Source organism: Ctenopharyngodon idella, chromosome 23, assembly GCF_019924925.1.
Source record: "Ctenopharyngodon idella isolate HZGC_01 chromosome 23, HZGC01, whole genome shotgun sequence".
In the NCBI taxonomy this organism is placed as follows: domain Eukaryota; kingdom Metazoa; phylum Chordata; class Actinopteri; order Cypriniformes; family Xenocyprididae; genus Ctenopharyngodon; species Ctenopharyngodon idella.
Genome location: NC_067242.1, coordinates 3,846,558 through 3,852,557, shown reverse-complemented (window position 1 = coordinate 3,852,557; position 6,000 = coordinate 3,846,558).

Below are 6,000 nucleotides of genomic sequence, written 5' to 3'. Positions count from 1 at the left end.
TCAGCTAACAACAGCAAACTGAGGCTACAATTCACACGGACTCACCAAAACTGGACAATAGAAGATTGGAAAATGTTGCCTGGTCTGATGAGTCTCGATTTCTGCTGCGACATTTAGGCCCCGTCCACACGAAGCCAGATCTTTCCCTATCCGTTCTTTTTTTTCCCCCTCGTCTCAAGAAATATCTGCATACACACGAAACCGCTGAAACCGGCTCAAAACGATGTAGTATACATGCCAGACCAGTATGTGGCGCTGTAATTCTGCCACAGAGATACGCTTAAAACAGAGAATAAGACTTGGAGCGTGAGCATAAACCTTGCGCGCTGTAAACAAACTTTAGTAAAGCTTAGAAATAACATTTATTTTGGCTCAGTAGTTTCTGCAGCACGAACACAAGCATGTAGTCCACTATTGTTGTTTCTGTTTTGAGCTGTTAGCGGTGTCTGACTAGGGTCGACACGTGGGGTTATGACGTCATCGTTTCACAAAATATACGGATAGGCTGTACACACGAAAACGCAAGGGCGGCGTTTTCAGATTTATCCACTCTGGGACCCGGTTTCAAAAAATATCGGATTCACCTTCTGAAAACGCCGGATCCGTCTGGACGAAACGCCTATCCGATACAAAATTTTTGGGTATACACCTAAACGCGTCTCCGTGTGGACGGGGCTTTAGATGGTAGGGTCAGACTTTGGTGTAAACAACATGAAAGCATAGATCTATCTTGCCTTGTAGCAACGGTTCAGGTTGGTGGAATGATGTGAAGGATATTTTCTTTGCACACTTTGGGCCTCTTAGTACCAATTGAGCATCGTTAAACACCACAGCCTACCTGAGTATTGTTACTGACCATGTCCATCCCTTTATGACCACAGTGTACCATCTTCCATCTACCATCTGGATAACAAAGCTCACAAAGCTCAAATCATCTCCAACTGGTTTCTTGTACACGACAGTGAGTTCACTAAACTCAACTGGCTTCCACAGTCACCAGATCTCAGTCCAATTGAGCAGCTTTGGGTTGTGCTGGAATGGGAGATTCACATCATGGATGCGCAGCCGACAAAATTGTTTGATGCTATCATGACAATATGGACCAAAAATCTCTGAGGAATGTTTCCAGCACCTTGTTGAACAGTTTTGAAGGCAAAAGGAGGTCCAACCAAGTACTAGCAAGGTGTACCTAAAAAAGATGCCGGTGACTGTATATCATATCTGTGTCAAGGTCAATACGTTTCTCAAAGTATCAGATATATTTACCTTTTTATGACATGGCTTTAGATTTTTTTAATTCATAATTTATGATATTGAAACATAACCGAGAACTCTTCACACTGTTTCATAATCTCATAAACTATGAAAGAGCATACTTTGAGCAATATAGTTTTCCTTATAGAAAGCCAATACATAATCAAATTAAAAGCTTAAAAGCCAAATTTATAAATCCGTCCATGTTATTGTTGGATTATGTCCATATGTTACATACTCTTCAGGGAGTGGCTGAAAGAAAGCACTTTTTAAAATATGAAAGACGATTCTGGTATGCATTTATGCTGGCCGTACACATGGACAGCTTTCAAAGGAACAAGGATTACATTTCTTGTGTCTATGGATACCTATGTTTGGATATGCGAGTCCACTTGTTAGAGGGTGGGATTCGACAAACTCTGCATATGGTTCTTTTCAGGGAATTTTCTTATAAACACAGAACTTTAGACAACTTTAACATTTTTACTCTTTTTATTATTCAAACCTTTTTTTTAAGGGATGACACTGTATGTAGTGTCTTGAGACTCATCTATAGTCATCTAAGTAATGGAGTTCTGTGTAATATGAGTATTTTCCAAACAAAAACCAAAGAAATGCAAAGTCATTCCACCAAGTTCCAAATGACAGTGAAAACCCTTGTTTCACAATGAGACAAAGTCATTTCTGAAGTACTTTAGAGTCATTACAAAAGCATGTGACCTTAAACTGTGATGTTCAGTATTACCTCAAATCCTGTGCTGTCATTAAACACACAGACTCAGGATTTAAAATAAATGATGACATATTTCCAAAGGAAGCTGTACTGTACGAATCGCAGTGTCACTGTTTATATTTCCTGCATATACAGCTAACCACAGATGGCGTAACAAAGGCTGTGTTTTGTTTCCTTACACAAGTCATCTGCAACGGAAGGCCAACTCATTACTTGGCCTAAATGTGAGAATGAACTCGAATATACAAGAGAACGTACAGTATGAAGACTTACTGTAGACTTTAATTTCTAGTAGGATCATTTTTATAGATCAATTCAATGTATTTAGTCGGATCGGTGGCCTTGTGGTTTAAGTACGCCGACATTCATGTCCCCATACTGTTCCTCTCTCTGCCCTTGATTTTCTTTCTCTCTAGTCTCTAATATTGTATATCAATAAAACATGGCAAAAAGCCCAGAAAAAGACATATTATTCCGAAGTATTGCTCAAAAGTTGCTCTTTCATAGCTCAGGAGACTTAATGGAGTCTTTGGTCACATTTTAAGATGTTTTACCCCAACAAAATACTTAGACACAAATGAGATGCAGTGAGAGTATAGAGCTATACAATAAATTAGGAAAATATAGATCAGATCAGATCATTCGGTCTTGATTCATATTAAATTTTCAAGACTTTTGATGGCAGACTTTGATATCTTGCCAAAGCTGAGCACAGTTGTAAGATTTCCGAGCACAGTTTGAGTCATTGTTGAGACTTCCACTGAAACCCTGCAAGTCAAGTCACCATTATTTCTATAATGCTTTTTACAATACAGATTGTTTTAAAGCAGCTTTACAGGTATAAACAAGCAAACAATGATTCAATGGTTCTGTTGTAAAGCAGCTCTAAAAAGACAATAGTGTCATTATTCAGTTGAAATCAGTTCAGTGTTGACTCGGTTTTGTTCAATAACAGTGTAAAGATCATCAAATATGAAATGAGTTCAATCCAGCTATAAAGCAGCTCTGTAGAAAACAGTAGCTACGTTTACATGGACACTTTTTCCTTCAATCTGAATGAATTCGTTCCGATTGATGAATCCGAACGTAGTGTTTACACGAACGCTAAATAAAGTGATTGGGTTGATGGGTGTTTATATGTCACAAACTTCTGATCGAATTTAATCTTTTGACATGCGCACACTGCACGAATATACAGTTTCCCGCTGTTGTTGCATACTAACCATCCTTTTTTTCTTTGTTTTAAAAAGCAGACTTAATATTTATCTATGGAATCTTTTTTGAGTGAAGTGTCAATCTATTCTAATTGAGATAATTAAAAGTTAATTAAAATTACATTTTTTTTTTTCCCGTATGGGCCCGAAAACCTACAATGTGTCACAAATAGCAGAAAAGAACAATTCCTCCTTATTTGTGAGAAATTAGACAGCATGCTTGGTTTTCCATAGTCAAACCAAGAGGATGTTTTTCATTTTCTACCATCAGAGGATGGAACACCACAGGAATGAGCACTTAAAAACATCCAAGTAATGAGAGAATGATAAATTAGTACTTAATGAAATGTGGACGATGGATTTTATTCTTTATTCTCTTTTTTTCTTACAATCTTTCCATACTGCAAGAGCAGAGGGAAAGAAGAAAATACCCCATGTTCTTCACCAAACTTGCAGGCCAAATATTGTTTCACATCACACATATCTGCCTGCCAATATGAGGCAAGGGGAATTTCTGCAAGCACTCAGCGTATCAGTCTTCACACTCACACACTGGTCCAATTAAAAATGAAAAAACAAAAAAAAAAAGGGCCTGGAAACACATTCTTCACTTTATAACCATTAAAACAAGAGAGTGGAGGTACAGCCAGCACCTCTAGACTCATACAGGAGCTATACTTCTTTGTTTACCGCTTGTCATGACTCACTGAGCAACAAAATCCAATCAACCCTTGATCATTTCCAACCGGTGGCCCGTGGGTCAGTGATTCAGCTGATCAATGAATCAGTTCAGCCGGTAGTGCAGTCACACGTCTAGCCTCAGAGTACGTCTGGACTGCCGGAAGTGAGAATGAGCCGACAGTCCAGCTGTGGTTTCTCACAGAAAGTGAATAGAGTCGGCTGTCACCACCACAACTACTGTGCGGTTTATATGGAAAGCTGACGTCACATTATGGAGTGATTATTGAAGAAGAATAATGACCTGGTTGGGCAAAAGTCGGTTTAGGCTTTGTTCACACTTTCGGACTAGCTGTACATACTATCATTTTGCAAGTGATGAAATCAGATGCATTTTTCAGATTATGTCTATGTTGTTGCTATAGTAATTAGGGAAACAACGTCAAGAAACTATCATATGTACAGTATGTGTTTGTTTCATCAACTATGGGCACTCTTGGCCCTGTGGACTTCTAGAAAATAAACTCTTAAAACACACTTTTCACACTCTTACTAGTCTGTTTACTTTAATTTAAGCTAACAAAGTCTAACAGTGTATATACATGTCTTTTTTTCTGAGACTTTCTCACCACATTTCAAATGATGTATGTTTAATAACATCCTGTGATGGAAATTACATTTTAAACATTTTTGGAATAAAACGGCTGACTCATTTGTCTTGTTAAGACTAATTTTACAGCCCCTTGGACATAAAAGTGCCCAAAGTTGAAGAAAAATCCACGAGTTGCCTGTTTATTCTCGTGGTACAAGAATGAAAGAATCATTTCGGACACAGATACAGACACTGTGTCCCAAATGATGAAAAACTAGTTTTTCTTCAATCTGACCATTGACTGAGACACCTTTCCAAACATGTGATTTTAAGTGAATTTCAAATCACCTAACACCGTGTCCTAACCAAACGCGATGCGATAAGATTCCAGCAACAAGCAGTTTATCTGTCCACACCAGACGCGACGCGACTGAGATGTGATGAACAGTGCTGCCAATTTAGCGATTTTGTTGTTAGATATAGTGACCCTTTTGAGACTTTTTTTTTTTTTTTTAAAGCCTAGCCAAAACTAGCAACTTTTTGGACAAACCTTATCTAGATTCCGTGACTCTCCCACTGATCTATATTTATAATAATACAGATCAGTGGACTCGCCAGTATGACGTCATCTAGCAATTTAGTGACCAATTTTAGCTATTTTCAACTGAAAGCAATTGCCAACACTGGTGATGAAGTCAATCAAAAATCACAGCCAATCAGAAGCAACTCGCAATGAAATGGATAAGTACATAATCAAATTCAAGAATATTACACCATTTTAACCATTTATTAAAAATACATACTGAATTACTGAAACAATCTTTGTCATAGAATACACTTGTCTGTTCACAATGAACGTTCTTGTTTCCTTTAATTTATTTTGAAGATCTGAGGTGAATTGTTCATTGTTGCTTTCAGTACGGCTATAAAAGACACACAAAATGATATTCAAACTCACATTAGACGCTTTTGACATTAAATAAAGCACAAACAGTACCTGAGATTATCATTGCCGCATATTGGTGTTGTTGTTTCTAAAATATAATCACTGCATGTCGCTGTCGCTGCTAGTTGGGACAAAAACTCCTATTAACATGGAAAATATACCATTTTTTGCGTGTCATGGCTCAAGTAGTTAGGACACAGTGTAAGAGTAATCATTTTTTTGCATTTTATGTTTTTTGTTGTTGTTTTTGCTTTTTAAACCACAATAAACTACATTGACTAAAGTAGGATACACAACAAAATTGGATTTTTGCTCCCTTGAAGTTTTCAAAATCGGGCCGGAGACATTATGAAAGAATGGTCGTCTGGTTCCTAAAACCCCTTACGTAAGTTACATCACAAACAACCTTTGGAATGAAGATGTATGCAGCAGAATTATACGCACATATGAGTGACACACCCGCATACGTGATGTCTAGCAGACCCACGATCCAATTCCAATCACATCCTCTCTAAACGTCTGCACCCTCTCCCTCCTTTTACCCCTACAATCGTTCTCAGACTTAACCACTTAGAAGGTGCCA